The 15,600-nt window shown below is 39.6% G+C and overlaps 1 protein-coding gene across 1 annotated transcript in view; it reads left to right on the top strand.

Moving 5' to 3' along the window:
- The first annotated feature begins 9,503 nt into the window (after nucleotides 1–9,503).
- Nucleotides 9,504–15,600, top strand: part of LOC139420396 (NEDD4-like E3 ubiquitin-protein ligase WWP1) — a 62,033-nt gene continuing 55,936 nt past the window's right edge. The window contains exon 1 of the mRNA XM_071170451.1: nucleotides 9,504–9,709. The gene's annotated coding sequence lies outside the window, so the exon portion shown is untranslated. The remainder of the gene's footprint in view (nucleotides 9,710–15,600) is intronic.

The raw sequence follows: 15,600 nt of genomic DNA, 5'->3' as shown, positions 1-15,600 counted from the left end.
AGCCCAACCCCATTTCCTTTGTGTAACCAGCCGTCATGCTGGCTCCGTTCACCAGGGATGTTTTCTATATGACATAATTTTTAATCAATGTATGATCCATTCTGTGTATATGTAATTCTGTGTGATGTTAGGTATTTCTAGGAAGGGCAGTTCTAGGAAGAGTCTTGAGCCACTCTTTCCCAGATCTGTGCCTCAACACAATCCTGTCTCAGAGCTCTACGGACAATTCCTTCTACCTCGTGGCTTGGTTTTTGCTCTGACATGCACTGTCAACTCTGGGACCGAATATAGACCTTTCCAAATTATGTCCTATCAATTGAGTTTACCACAGGTGGACTTCAATCAAGTTGTAAAAACATCTCAAGGATGATCAATGGAAACAGGATGCAATTTCGAGTCTCATAGAAAAGGGTATGAATTCTTATGTAAATAAGGTATATCAGTTTTTTTATTGTAATACATTTGCCTAAATTTCTAAAAACCTGTTTTCACTTTGTCATAATGGGGTATTTTGTGTAGATTGATGAGGATTATTAAAAAAAAATCCATTTTAGAGTAAGGCTGTAATGTAACAATGTGGAAAAATTCAAGGTGTTTGAATACTCTCCGAATACTCTCCGAATGCACTGTACAGTGCCTTGCGAAAGTATTCGGCCCCCTTGAACTTTGCAACCTTTTGCCACATTTCAGGCTTCAAACATAAAGATATAAAACTGTATTTTTTTGTGAAGAATCAACAACAAGTGGGACACAATCATGAAGTGGAACGACATTTATTGGATATTTCAAACTTTTTTAACAAATCAAAAACTGAAAAATTGGGCGTGCAAAATTATTCAGCCCCTTTACTTTCAGTGCAGCAAACTCTCTCCAGAAGTTCAGTGAGGATCTCTGAATGATCCAATGTTGACCTAAATGACTAATGATGATAAATACAATCCACCTGTGTGTAATCAAGTCTCCGTATAAATGCACCTGCACTGTGATAGTCTCAGAGGTCCGTTAAAAGCGCAGAGAGCATCATGAAGAACAAGGAACACACCAGGCAGGTCCGAGATACTGTTGTGAAGAAGTTTAAAGCCGGATTTGGATACAAAAAGATTTCCCAAGCTTTAAACATCCCAAGGAGCACTGTGCAAGCGATAATATTGAAATGGAAGGAGTATCAGACCACTGCAAATCTACCAAGACCTGGCCGTCCCTCTAAACTTTCAGCTCATACAAGGAGAAGACTGATCAGAGATGCAGCCAAGAGGCCCATGATCACTCTGGATGAACTGCAGAGATCTACAGCTGAGGTGGGAGACTCTGTCCATAGGACAACAATCAGTCGTATATTGCACAAATCTGGCCTTTATGGAAGAGTGGCAAGAAGAAAGCAATTTCTTAAAGATATCCATAAAAAGTGTTGTTTAAAGTTTGCCACAAGCCACCTGGGAGACACACCAAACATGTGGAAGAAGGTGCTCTGGTCAGATGAAACCAAAATGGAACTTTTTGGCAACAATGCAAAACGTTATGTTTGGCGTAAAAGCAACACAGCTGAACACACCATCCCCACTGTCAAACATGGTGGTGGCAGCATCATGGTTTGGGCCTGCTTTTCTTCAGCAGGGACAGGGAAGATGGTTCAAATTGATGGGAAGATGGATGGAGCCAAATACAGGACCATTCTGGAAGAAAACCTGATGGAGTCTGCAAAAGACCTGAGACTGGGACGGAGATTTGTCTTCCAACAAGACAATGATCCAAAACATAAAGCAAAACCTACAATGGAATGGTTAAAAAAAATAAACATATCCAGGTGTTAGAATGGCCAAGTCAAAGTCCAGACCTGAATCCAATCGAGAGTCTGTGGAAAGAACTGAAAACTGCTGTTCACAAATGCTCTCCATCCAACCTCACTGAGCTCGAGCTGTTTTGCAAGGAGGAATGGGAAAAAAATTCAGTCTCTCGATGTGCAAAACTGACAGAGACATACCCCAAGCGACTTACAGCTGTAATCGCAGCAAAAGGTGGCGCTACAAAGTATTAACTTAAGGGGGCTGAATAATTTTGCACGCCCAATTTTTCAGTTTTTGATTTGTTAAAAAAGTTCCACTTCATGATTGTGTCCCACTTGTTGTTGATTCTTCACAAAAAAATACAGTTTTATATCTTTATGTTTGAAGCCTGAAATGTGGCAAAAGGTCGCAAAGTTCAAGGGGGCCGAATACTTTCGCAAGGCACTGTATTATCGAATAGATATTTGAAAAACACCTTGAGGATTGATTATAAACAAGGTTTGCCATGTTTTTGTCGATGTTATGGAGCTAATTTGGAATATTTTTAGCCGTTTTTGTGACTGCAATTTCCGGGCGATTTCTCAACCAAACGTGAAGAACAAACGGAGCTATTTCACCTACTAAAATAATCCTTTTGGAAAAAAAGGAACATTTGCTATCTAACTGGGAGTCTCGTGAGTGAAAACATCCGAAGCTCATCAAAGGTAAACAATTTAATTTGATTGCTTTTCTGATTTCCGTGACCAAGTTACCTGCTGCTAGCTGGACAAAATGCTATGCTAGGCTATCGATAAACTTACACAAATGCTTGTCTAGCTTTGGCTGTAAAGCATATTTTGAAAATCTGAGATGACAGGGTGATTAACAAAAGGCTAAGCTGTGTCTCAATATATTTAATTTGTGATTTTTATGAATAGGAATATTTTCTAGGAATATTTATGTCTGTTGCGTTATGCTAATTAGTGTCAGGCAATGATTGCGCTCCCGCATGCGGGATGGGGAGTCACTAGAGGTTGCATTAAGCTGGAAAGGGTTACATAAGTATCTCTAAAAGCCTTGATGTTCATCAGTCCACGGTAAGACAAATTGTCTATAAATAGAGAAAGTTCAGTAATGTTGCTACTCTCCCTAGGAGTGGCCGTCCTGCAAAGATGACTGCAAGAGCACAGCGCAGAATGCTCAATGAGGTTAAGAAGAACCTTAGAGTGTCAGCTAAAGACTTACAGAAATCTCTATAACATGCTAACATCTCTGTTGACTAGTCTACGATACGTAAAACACTAAACAAGAATGGTGTTCATGGGAGGACACCACGGAAGAAGCCACTGCTGTCAAAAGAACATTGCTGCACGTCTGAAGTTTGGGAAAGTGCACCTGGATGTTCTACAGCGCTACTGGCAAAATATTCTGTGGACAGATGAAACTATGGTTGAGTTGTTTGGAAGGAACACAACACTATGTGTGGAGAAAAAAAGGCACAGCACACCAACATCAAAACCTCATCCCAACTGTAAAGTATGGTGGAGGGAGCATCATGGTTTGGCGTTGCTTTGCTGCATCAGGGCCTGGACAGTTTGCTATCATTGAGGGAAAAATGTATTCCCAAGTTTATAAAGACATTTTGCAGAAGAATGTTAGGCTATCTGTCTGCCAATTGAAGCTCAACGGAAGTTGGGTGATGCAACAGGACAACGACCCAAAACACGGAAGTATAATATCAACAGAATTGCATCAACAGAAGAAAATATGGCTTCTGGAGTGGCCCGGTCAGAGTCCTGACCTCAACCCGATTGAGATGCTGTGGCATGACCTCAAGAGAACAGTTCACACCAGACGTCTCAAGAATATTGCTGAACTGAAAAAGTTTTGTGAATAGGAATAGTCCAAAATTCCTCCTGACCATTGTGCAGGTCTGCTCCCCAACTACAGAAAACGTAAGGTTGAGGTTATTGCTGCCAAAGGAGGGTCAACCAGTTATTCAATACACATTCTGTTTCCACCCTGCACTGTGAATGTTTACACGGTGTGTTCAATAAATACAAGAAAACATATCATTGTTTGTGTGTTGTCAGTTTAAGCAGACTGTGTTTGTCTATTGTTCTGACCTAGATGAAGATCAGATAGAATTTTATGACCAATTTATGCAGAAATCCAGGTATTTCCAAAGGGTTCACATACTTTTTCTCTCCGCTTTATATATTCTGTGCATGCCAACAAACAACTCAATTTCCCCCAGGGAAAAGGTAGGATCCTTTGCTCCTCACAGGAAGCAGAGGTGTAATCTCCCTGTTGGTCCTTTGTATCGTAGGCCAGGGACACATACTATAATATTTGGGGTCCCACTGTTTTTAATGGGAATAGTTCAATCCACTGCACAGGGGGAAGCAGACCGAGTCCTCAGAGATGAGACACAGTCTCTGTTGGCCAAGGGAGCCTTACGTGTGGTGCCAGTGAGGGGAAGCTCACCAGGGCTTCTTCAGAAGCTTTTTCTCACCCCCCCCTCACTCACTACATCTAAACTATTTTGTGGTAAATGATCATATCTGAAATGTCGTAGACTACATATTGCAAGAACAGATCACTCTGGAGTTATATGTTAACATAGGGTGTAATTTTGCCTAGTAAACACAAAAACTATGTTTCAAGTGAATTTGGCAGGTCTGATGCTGAAAAAGAAAGGAATATATTATATAATATAAAGCAGTGTGTAGGCTAGTTCCAGCAGTTACATGGCAAAAAATATTTTTTTACAAGTAGACTTATTTTCAATCATTCTGTGATTGTACAGTCGTGGCCAAACGTTTTGAGAATGACACATTAATTTCCACCAAATTTTCTGCTTCATTGTCTTTAGATATTTTTGTCAGATGTTACTATGGAATACTGAAGTATAATTACAAGCATTTCATAAGTGTCAAAGGATTTTATTGACAATTACATGAAGTTGATTCAAAGAGTCAATATTTGCAGTGTTGACCCTTCTTTTTCAAGACCTCTGCAATCAGCCCTGGCATGCTATCAATTAACTTCTGGGCCACATCCTGACTGATGGCAGCCCATTCTTGCATAATCAATGCTTGGAGTTTGTCAGAATTTGTGAGTTTTTGTTTGTGTACCCGCCTCTTGAGGATTAACCACAAGTTCTCAATGGGATTAAGATCTGGGGAGTTTCCTGGCCATGGACCCAAAATATTGATGTTTTGTTCCCCGAGCCACTTAGTTATCCCTTTTGCCTTATGGCAAGTTGCTCCATCATGCTGGAAAAGGCATTGTTCATCACCAAACTGTTCCTGGGTGGTTGGGAGAAGATGCTCTCGTAGGATGTGTTGGTACCATTCTTTATTCATGGCTGTGTTCTTAGGCAAAATTGTGAGTGAGCCCACTCCCTTGGCTGAGAAGAAACCCCACACATGAATGGTCTCAGGATGCTTAACTGTTGGGATGACATAGGACTGATGGTAGCTCTCACCTTGTCTTCTCCGGACAAGCTTTTTTCCCGGATGCCCCAAACAATCGGAAAGGGCATTCATCAGAGAAAATGACTTTACCCCAGTCCTCAGCAATCCAATCCCTGTACCTTTTGCAGAATATCAGTCTGTCCCTGATGTTTTTCCTGGAGAGAAGTGGCTTCTTTGCAGCCCTTCTTGACACCTGGCCATCCTCCAAAAGTCTTCGCCTCACTGTGCGTGCAAATGCACTCACACCTGCCTGCTGCCAATCCTGAGCAAGCTCTGTACTGGTGGGACCCCAATCCCGCAGCTGAATAAACTTTAGGAGATGGTCCTGGCGCTTGCTGGACTTTCTTGGGTGCTCTGAAGCCTTCTTCACAACAATTGAACCGCTCTGATTAATGGTTGATTTAGGTGCAATCTAATCTTACTGGCAGCAATATCCTTGCCTGTGAAGCCCTTTTTGTGTAAAGCAATGATGACGGCACGTGTTTCCTTGCAGGTAACTATGATTGACAGAGGAAGAACAATGATTCCAAGCACCACCCTCCTTTTGAAGCTTCCAGTCTGTTATTCAAACTCAATCAGCATGACAGAGTGATCTCCAACCTTGTCCTCGTCAACACTCACACCTGTGTTAACGAGAGAATCACTGACATGATGTCAGCCGGTCCTTTTGTGGAATGGCTGAAATGCAGCGGAAATGTTTTTGGGGGATTCAGTTCATTTGCATGGCAAAGAGGGACTTTGCAAGTAAATGCATTTCACCTGATCACTCTTCATAACATTCTGGAGTATATGCAAATTGCCATCATACAAACTGAGGCAGCAGACTTTGTGAAAATTAACATTTGTGTCATTCTCTAAACTTTTGGCCACGACTGTAGCTGATCCCCAAAACCGTTTTTTTTACATTTAGTTTCATTACAGAGAACTGGTCAACACATTTTTTTTAGTAATCGCTTGCCACTAAATATAATGCATTATGCTCATGTGTCTCAAGCATGTTATAGAATGTTACAAAACACTCCTAACCAAATCATGTTACATCAGAATCCCATTCTGAATGATGTGTCTGGTATATTTTTTTATTGCACTGTCCCATAAATTCATATTTGCATATTTTTGTTCTTGTGTACAGCATCAGTCAAACATGGATTTATATTCATACATAAACAACACTGAGCAAGATCACTGAATAATTTGAACAATGGCCCATGTTTATATGCATACACACATCATCTACTCGCAAAGAAGTTGGTTATTGGACTAGTTGTACTATGATTTATTCTATTCTACTGATCCATTTACTTTATGTTCGTATTCTTATTTTTATGTATTATTACTCTTCTGTGGCATTGAGAAGGAACCTGCAAGTAAGCATTTGTTGGATGGTGTATACCATGTGTATCCTGTACGACTAATAAAACTTGAAACTTGTTTACTTTCAACGAGGAGGTTTAATAAAGTGCTCACATGATAAACAGCTCACATGTGCACTGCACCTGTAAATGGTGAGAATCAGAGAGAGCAGCAGCACCCACATACTGTAGCCAAAGCCCCTTCCAAGACTTCATCCAACTCTTAGAACCAAGCTTAACTTATCACAAAAGAATTTACGAAACACATCCATGAATGATCTACTGCAGAATACCAAGGCACATTTTTGGAACACCCAACAACTTGTTTTTTTGCATGGATGAAACAGTATTTTTGTTTCTGCTGTCTAAATTTAGATCAAGGTCTAATTGGAATGATGAAGTAACTGTGAAAAACTTAGAGGTTCCTGGGAGAATTCAATCTGGATATAATTACACAGAGTTTAGGTCTCCTTCATTAATCAAATCTATAGTCTGTGTATTCTTAAGTAATTAATGAGAATATTGGTGTATTGTAAAGTAATGGAGCTTTATTTCATAGATGTGATTGAATCCCTCCTTTCTTACTTTCTCTCTCCCTCTCTCTCTCTGCCTTTGTCTCTCTCTCTGCCTTTGTCTCTAATTCTCTTTCGGGTTGAGTCCACAGACACAGCTTTCATGGGAAATATTGTAAACATTATGGCTCGAGTCAACACTAAAAGAAAGACTTTGGCGTCCTCTGCTGGCCCGGGCGCACGCACGCACACACACACACACACACACACACACACACACTTTCAAGGAAAACTATGATATTGTTATTTAAGTTTCAGTTCAAATTACAGTATACACGCTGTCTTATTGTCAGTTATTCACTGATTGCATTATACAACCTCAGATCTTTGTCTCAAAATGCTTTCAATACTTATGCAATGTCAAATCAAATCAAATGTTATTTGTCACATGCGCTGAATGCAACAGGTGGTACAGGTACACCTTACAGTGAAATGCTTACTTACAATCCCTTAATCAACAATGCAGTTAAGAAAGATAAGTGTTAAGAAAGTATTTACTAATGTAAAAATGTAAAAATAACAAATAATTAAGAGCAACAATAAAATAACAGTAGCAAGGTTATATACAGGGGATACAAGTAGAGTCAATGACTCCTGACTGCTTGTTTTTGTTAATTCTGCTGTGGCACATTTGCACACAACAAAAGGGCAAAGGGGTGGCCACAAGCAGGCCATCATACACCTGCCAATAAACTGAAAAAATGCTTAGAGACATAAGACTTATACAGGGAGGAAGCACAGTGACTTTGCAAAGACTATAGCCACTACATAGCCTATATCTGTCTGGAGGAGCCAAAGGGGAGGCAACAATAATCTTGGTGCCTGTAACAATACGATTATATACTCATAGTACCTATTTGTTGTCTCAGGAACAAACAATCTCATTTTCAGGTGTTTCAGTAATATATGAAGTTTGTTTGAATAGTGTTAAAATTACTTTTAGAGAGCCAATTGACAAATCTAGCCATAACAGCACCAAAAACGATGACAATGCAATCTCTACAACAGACTGAGATAATCCAGCAAGCATTATTTTATTTTTACAAATTCTTATTATGGTCACTGGTTGAAATGTACATTTATTTTCGTAGCCATCAAAGTATTCGGTCCAGGCTAGCTACGAGCCTGCGTTTCCACAGGAAGCCCAAATCTGATATTTTTTTCACGAATTGGTTTTTTGACCAATCAGATGAGATCTGAAAAAGATTATAAGTGAAAAGACATCAAAAAAAGACGTGATTGATCAAAAGACTAATTAGTGGGTAAAAAATATCAGAATTAGTCTGTCTGTTAATTGACGTAGACGTAGTGACATAGTTGGGGTGGCGTCAGACGTCGCCGTCTGCGTCTGTTTTTGCTGCAGGGTGTCTTGCCACCAGAGAGGGAGAGGCAAAGCGAGAGGATTTACTCTGCCCAAAATCTGTTTACGTGAGATAAGCCCCTTTTTGTATGGAGATCTATTAAATAATATTAATTACTTTAGGCTTATTTGATTGAACATACGTTTAGTCATGTATAAGCTGTTACAAATGTACCGTGATAAGTGGATTCCGGTTGCATTCCGTCAACGTTGAGAAAAACGACGTATTGTGCCTGTTGTTTATGGGTATCTGCCCCTCTCATTTGCTCTCTTCTGCCTTCACTCATTGAGGACACATATTTTCCATTGTTAGAGCGGTCACTCTGTTATCTTGTCAATATAATGCAGGAATCATCAACTAGATTCAGCCAATGCCCGATTTTTTTTTTCATGAGCGGATGGTCAGGGTACCGGAACCTAATTACTAATACTTTGTAGACTGGAAATTGACCACAAGAAGCACATAAATATATAATATTTGACTAAAGCATAATCACTTCAAACTTTGCTTACATTTGTATACGATAATATATATTATATAATATATATACTCTATTATGCGTGGGAATACTTTGGAACAGTTTTCTAAAATACATATATCTTTTTTTACAGTTTATGTCCAACAATAAAACATGTCCGGCGGAGTTGAGCGATGACCAGTGTGGACGGACTGGAGCTCCGACATCACATAAAATGACGTTTTTATTAAAAACGACTGATTTCAGGGCCCATAGAATAGCCCCTATTACACATTACATTGTTATATGTGGGCTATTCGTTGGCTGCGGAAATCAGCTCCGACATCACATAAAATGACGTTTTTATTAAAAACGACTGATTTCAGGGCCCATAGAATAGCCCTTATTACACATTACATTGTTATATGTGGGCTATTCGTTGGCTGCGGAAATCAGTCGTTATGGATAAAAACGTCATTTTTATTAAAATAAAATATGTGTATGTGACGTTGGAGCTTCAGTCCGCACACGCAAATTGTCGCACAACTCCTTCATAAATCGTGGAGTTGAGTTTAGTAGGCTACTACGGTGTATGCGAGAACCTGTTTGTGACGAGAGACGGCAATCGTAGCTGGACGCTCGGCCTGAGAGGTTAATGCCTGGCTGTTTATCGAGAGAACATAGCTACAGGGAGTTTATAACACCGGGTTGGAGCTACAGGCACGGTAAACCACCCAAACTTAGAGACATTGGATGTCTGTCCTCTACAATTGTACATTCCTGCTTCAAGCTGAGTCTGCTTGTATTTCAGCTGTCTAACATTAGCTACGCTAGCTACGTTCCTCCAACTCAACTGACTTGAGATCTTTGCTTGAGGTAGCATAGGATCTTGTTTAGCGAACTAGATAGTAGCTAGCTAATTAACTGAAATAACAGATGAAATAGTTTAACTAGATACCAAGTGATTGGTTACTACTAGCGAGCTGGTAACGTTAGCAAGCTACAATATATTTGTTTGAAATGGCTAGCTAACTTTAGCTAACGTTAACTGGTAATGGACCGTGCTATCATCATCAGTAAGTAATGCCAGCAAAAGATGGCGGACACCTAACCAAGCTACTAGCTAGATATCCAACTGCTGCTATGGCCTAGCTAAGTAGTTAGCTAACTTAGCTATATCTAACCACCCGATTGTTTGTTTTCGTCCGTTGTGATCAGTGTGCCCGGTCTAATACACTCCCAAATGATTGCGATACATGTAACTCAAAGTTACCTATCTGGCTAGCCATCTAGTTGACTAACTTAGCTAGCTGGTTAGCTAAAATACACGGAATCACCCAATATTTCTCATGGTCATTAATGCCAACGTCCTTGCAATTTTACTAAAGATTAGCAAACGTTAGCTAGATAAGTTGGGGATAAACTAACGTTAGCTAATTAGCACCTTTTACCATTTCATAAAACTAGTTACACTTGACTTGTAGCTAATAATGTTGTCGGTATTTTGTGTACTCTGGGTAACTTTTCATGGTTCTTGCCCTAGGGAACTCCATCTAGGGTTAAAGAAATAAAGCTAGCTAACGCTAGTTCCACGGTTGTTTTGTTGCCACACGAATTGAACTATTGATGTAGTGTTATAGCTAGCTAACGTTACGTTTAACTCTGGCTAGTTAGTGTCCGTGATGATGCAGGTCTGCCAATGTGGCCTAGAAATTGCCATGGTACTTTACAGAGACTAGCTAACCTGTTTGGACACTATTTTGAGAAATATGACGATTTTCTAATAAGACACTTCCCTCAGATACGGCAATTTTTTTAGATCTAATAGATTTGGCTGCCTTCATTATTCTCTCAAATTTGTGTGAGGATTTGTTGACGAACCTAGATGAAATTATTTGTCCTCTGTAGCCCTATAGAGGCCTAGGCTATTTGGAGACCAAGCCTGTGACTTGGGAGAGAGAGAAAAAAAACTGAAGGCCTTTATTTGTTTCAAAGTGCTCTTCCACACATGTTGGGCTTTTGTGATTGCAGGCCTGCGGGTAGCATCCTCCCATTGACAGTAGTATTGTATGCTTTGGCTGTCACAGTGTGAAGGCATTAGTTACATGATGCTGTCACTTGAGCAGCTCCTTTGGCAGGCTCTGTCCATAATGCTTATTTTGCCTCTGTTTCTCCCTCTGTTGTTGACCTTTCACAAGGAAACCGCTATGTGTGGGAATTCTTGAGTTGTTGTCTCTTGCACCCAGCTGTGAGGCTAGTGGCTCATGCCAAGGTAAATAAATGTTGCAAGTGTAAAAAGGCAATGCCCCTGTTTTTGGTAGATATGTCTGGGTGGATGTTGTAACGTCAGTTTGTCAATCATTCCTGTGTTTAAATATATATATATTTGCATAAGCTGAATGCTATCAGTGGAAATTTTGGTAAAACGGTTAATTGTTTTAGAGTGAAGTCAGTGTTTTGTGCTGGTGTGGTTGCAGGCGTCTAGCTAGCCTAATCTGTCTATTTGAAATAAAGACGCTTCTAATGCATGAAGTCTGCCGCTCCTTGTAGGTCAATCACTTTTTAAATATGAATAAGATTTCAATGCCTTAGTGTTGGCTGAAGTTTAGGCCTGCATGGAGCGAGGCTACTATGCCTAGATCAGATATCTATATTAAGCCGCGGGCCAACTTTTTATTTTCTTGAGTAGATGGTCGGGGGGCCACCTAATTGGAATACTTGACCAGATTTCCTAAATTAAATTAACTTGAAACTGATTTCATGTTATTTTTACAGCCTTATGTCCAACAATGAAAACTCATAAACAAAAAGTTAAATATATACAGTACCAGTCATTCCAGGGTTTTTATTTTCTTTTTACTATTTTCTACCATTGTAGAATAATGGTGAAGACAACTTTTGAATAACCATGTAGAAACCAAAAAAAGTGTTAAACAAATCAAAATATGTTTGAGATTCTTCAAAGTTGCCACCCTTTGCCTTGATGACAGCTTTGCACACTCTTGGCATTCTCTCAACCAGCTTCATGAGGTAGTCACCTGGAATGCATTTCAATTAACAGGTATGCCTTGTTAATTTGTGGTATATCTTTAATGTGTTTGAGCCAATCAGTTGTGTTGTGACAAGATAGTGGTGGTATACAGAAGGTTGCCCTATTTGGTAAAATACCGATTCCATATTATGGCAAGAACAGCTCAAATAAGCAAAGAGAAACAACAGTCCATCATTTAAGACATGACGGTCAATCAATCCGGAAAATTTCTTGAACTTTGTGCAGTCGCAAAAACCATCAAGCGCTATAATGAAACTGGATCTCTTGATGACCGCCACAGGAAAGGAAGTACCAGAGTTACCTCTGCTGCAGAGGATAAGTTCATTAGAGTTATCAGCCTCAGAAATTGCATCCCGAATAAATGTATCTTACTTGAACTCTGAAACGTCTCAACATCAACTGTTCAGAGGAGGCTGTGTGATTCAGGCCTTCATGTTCGAATTGCTGAAAAGAAACCACTTCTAAAGGACACCAATAATAAGAAGGCTTGCTTGGGCCAAGAACCATGAGCAATGGACATTAGACCAGTGGAAATCTGTCCTTTTGTCTGATGAGTATGGGATGGCATATCACAGCAGAATGCTGTGGTAGCCGTGCTGATTAAGTGTGCCTTGAATTCTAAATAAATCACCAACAGTGTCAACAGCAAAGCACCCTCACACCTCCTCCTCCATGCTTCACGGTGGGAACCACACATGTGGAGATCATCCGTTCACCTACTCTGCGTCTCACAAAGACAACCACCATGATCTCCACATGTGTGGTTCCCACCGTGAAGCATGGAGGAGGAGGTGTGAGGGTGCTTTGCTGTTGACACTGTTGGTGATTTATTTAGAATTCAAGGCACACTTAATCAGCACGGCTACCACAGCATTCTGCTGTGATATGCCATCCCATATGATTTGCGCTTGGTGGGACTATCATTTGTTTTTCAACAAGACAATGACCCAGCATACCTTCAGGCTGTGTAAGGGCTATTTGACGAAGGAGAGTGATGGAGTGCTGCATCAGATGACCTGGCCTCCACAATCACTCAACCTCAACCCAATTGATGGTTTGGGATGAGTTGGACCACAGAGTGAAGGAAAAAGCAGCCAACAAGTGCTTAGCATATGTGGGAACTCCTTCAAGACTGCTGGAAAAGCATTTCGGGTGAAGCTGGTTGCCTGTTAATTTATTATTGAATCACAGCCTACTTCGACAAATGGGTGACGTTTTAACCAAAGCGCATTCTCAAAAAAAGCACAACCGTTGCACGACTGTACCTAACCATAAAACATCAATGTCGTTTTTAAAATCAATACACAAGTCAATATATATATATATATATATATATATATATATATATATATATTTTTTAACTGCATATTTAGTTAAGATTCATGTTAGCAGGTAATATTAACTAGGAAAATTGTCACTTCACTTGCGTTTATTGTACGCAGAGTCGGGGTATATGCAGCAGTTTTGGCCGCCTGGCTCGTTGCGAACTGTTGAAAGGCCATTTATTCCTAACAAACATTGTAATTCATTTGCCAGAATTGTACATAATTATGACATAACATTGACGGTTGTGCAATGTAAAAGCAAGATTTAGGGTTGCCACCTGTTCTATAAAATACGGAATGGTTCCTTATTCCACTGAAAGAATAAACGTTTTGTTTTCAAAATTATAGGTTCTGGATTTGACCATATTAATGACCAAAAGCTCGTATTTCTGTGTTTATTATAATTAAGTCTGATTTGATAGAGCAGTTTCTGACTGAGCGGTAGTAGGCAGCAGCAGGCATTCATTTAAATTTTACTGCGTTTGCAAGCAGCTCTTGGCAATGCCTGATTCGCACAGCGCTGTTTGACTTCAAGCCTATCAACTCCTGAGATTAGGCTGGCAATACTAAAGTGCCAATTAGAATAGTCAAAGGTATATGGTATAGCGAGAAATGGTCGCTGTGTCATAATTCTTAACTACAACCTACAACTTTTTAACTGGGAATAATGAACCATCAGCTTTCATATGTTCTGAGCAAGGAACATAAATGTTAGCTTTTTTTTACATGGCACATATTGCTCTTTTACTTCTCCAATGCTGTTTTTGCATTATTTAAACCAAATTGAGAATATTTCATTATTTATTTGATATTAAATGGATTTTATTTATGTATTGTTCATTCAGTATTGTTGTCATCTGTCTGCTTTTTTTTGGTCCTCCAATAATTGGTATCGGCGTTGAAAAATCAGAATCGGTCGACCTCTAATACACACACACACACACAGTAAGGCATAACTGTTTTGAAAGCCAATCCATATGCTCTGGAAAGGTTCAAGTAAGGTCACACACACTGTAACATGCATGGAGCTGGTAATGGAGAAGTACAAAATAGTTAACGTAATTAGTGGAACTGACAGATTTTGAACTACTTTACAGATATGACAAAGACAATTTATAATATCAGTACAAAGTATGACATTCTGAGTTTACTACATAACCTCTTACAAAGTTGGCTTTAAAAATAGGTTATATTCTACTGAAAATTCCGTTGTACAGTAAGGCATTGTTGGCAGAATAGATGGATGCTGTTCAATGGATGATTAATATAATTCACCCAACACATTTCTTGTTAGTCTAACAAATATTGCTATCAGGTTGTAAATCACAGCTGGCCGTGTACATTTGCTGCCGACAGTCATTCAGGATGCACTGTTTCAGAGGAAGAGAAAAGACTAATGTAACTACGGCTGGGAATGTCAATATAATTAAACTAGCAGGGGCAATGATCACAAATTAGCCATGTTAGGATAACTTATCAGTCATGTCTATTCATGTAGCTACTTATTTAGTGAGATAAAAATGCCTAACGCCGCTAGCTAGCTGCTGGGAGGATTTCATGTCATTGGATGAGTTGCTGACTTTTCCACCCATATAATTTTTTTGGTGGCTACAGCTTGAGATACAGGTGTCATTTGGTTAGCTAGCAAGATGTGAATCACTTTGTTAGCTAGCAATGCTTAACTTGAGCAACTGTTATCCACACTTAGAATATCTCTTAGTTGTCAATTTATTTGGCATCAGTCAAATGGGCAGATATGTTCCCATTCAGTTGTCAAAACATGGGTTGGGACAAGAAGGCGAGCAGGCTACTATTCCCCATCGTTTATCAGTGCAATTTTAGCAAGCTAAAAGTTTGAGAGGGTTTATCTACTGTTCCCTTGTTAGATTTGAGGTAATTTTGCTCAGGCTAACATTAGTTGTTGATGTGCATAGGCAACAGAGAGAGGGAGCCTACCTATTCATAGTTGTTTGGTCAATGGGATTGCAAAATTCCCAAATGTAACAGGACTCCCTTGGGATTTACATATTTGCAGAAATCCATTCAGGTGTGTGTTGTGGTATTTTGGTAAATGTTTTCTAATGATCAAAAGTCACGATGTTACTTCCTGTAAAAACACAAAGTCCAGTTCAAAATGAAGGATGGCAGGCCTGTGTGGCAAATGGCTTATTTGCATGAAGGCCTACTGGAGCCTACAAACACCAGTTTGTGTAGAGTCTGTTCCTGGACAAGTTTATTT

The sequence above is a fragment of the Oncorhynchus clarkii genome, chromosome 11 (assembly GCF_045791955.1).
Source record: "Oncorhynchus clarkii lewisi isolate Uvic-CL-2024 chromosome 11, UVic_Ocla_1.0, whole genome shotgun sequence".
NCBI lineage: Eukaryota > Metazoa > Chordata > Actinopteri > Salmoniformes > Salmonidae > Oncorhynchus > Oncorhynchus clarkii.
This window is presented reverse-complemented; position numbering and strand designations above follow the sequence as displayed.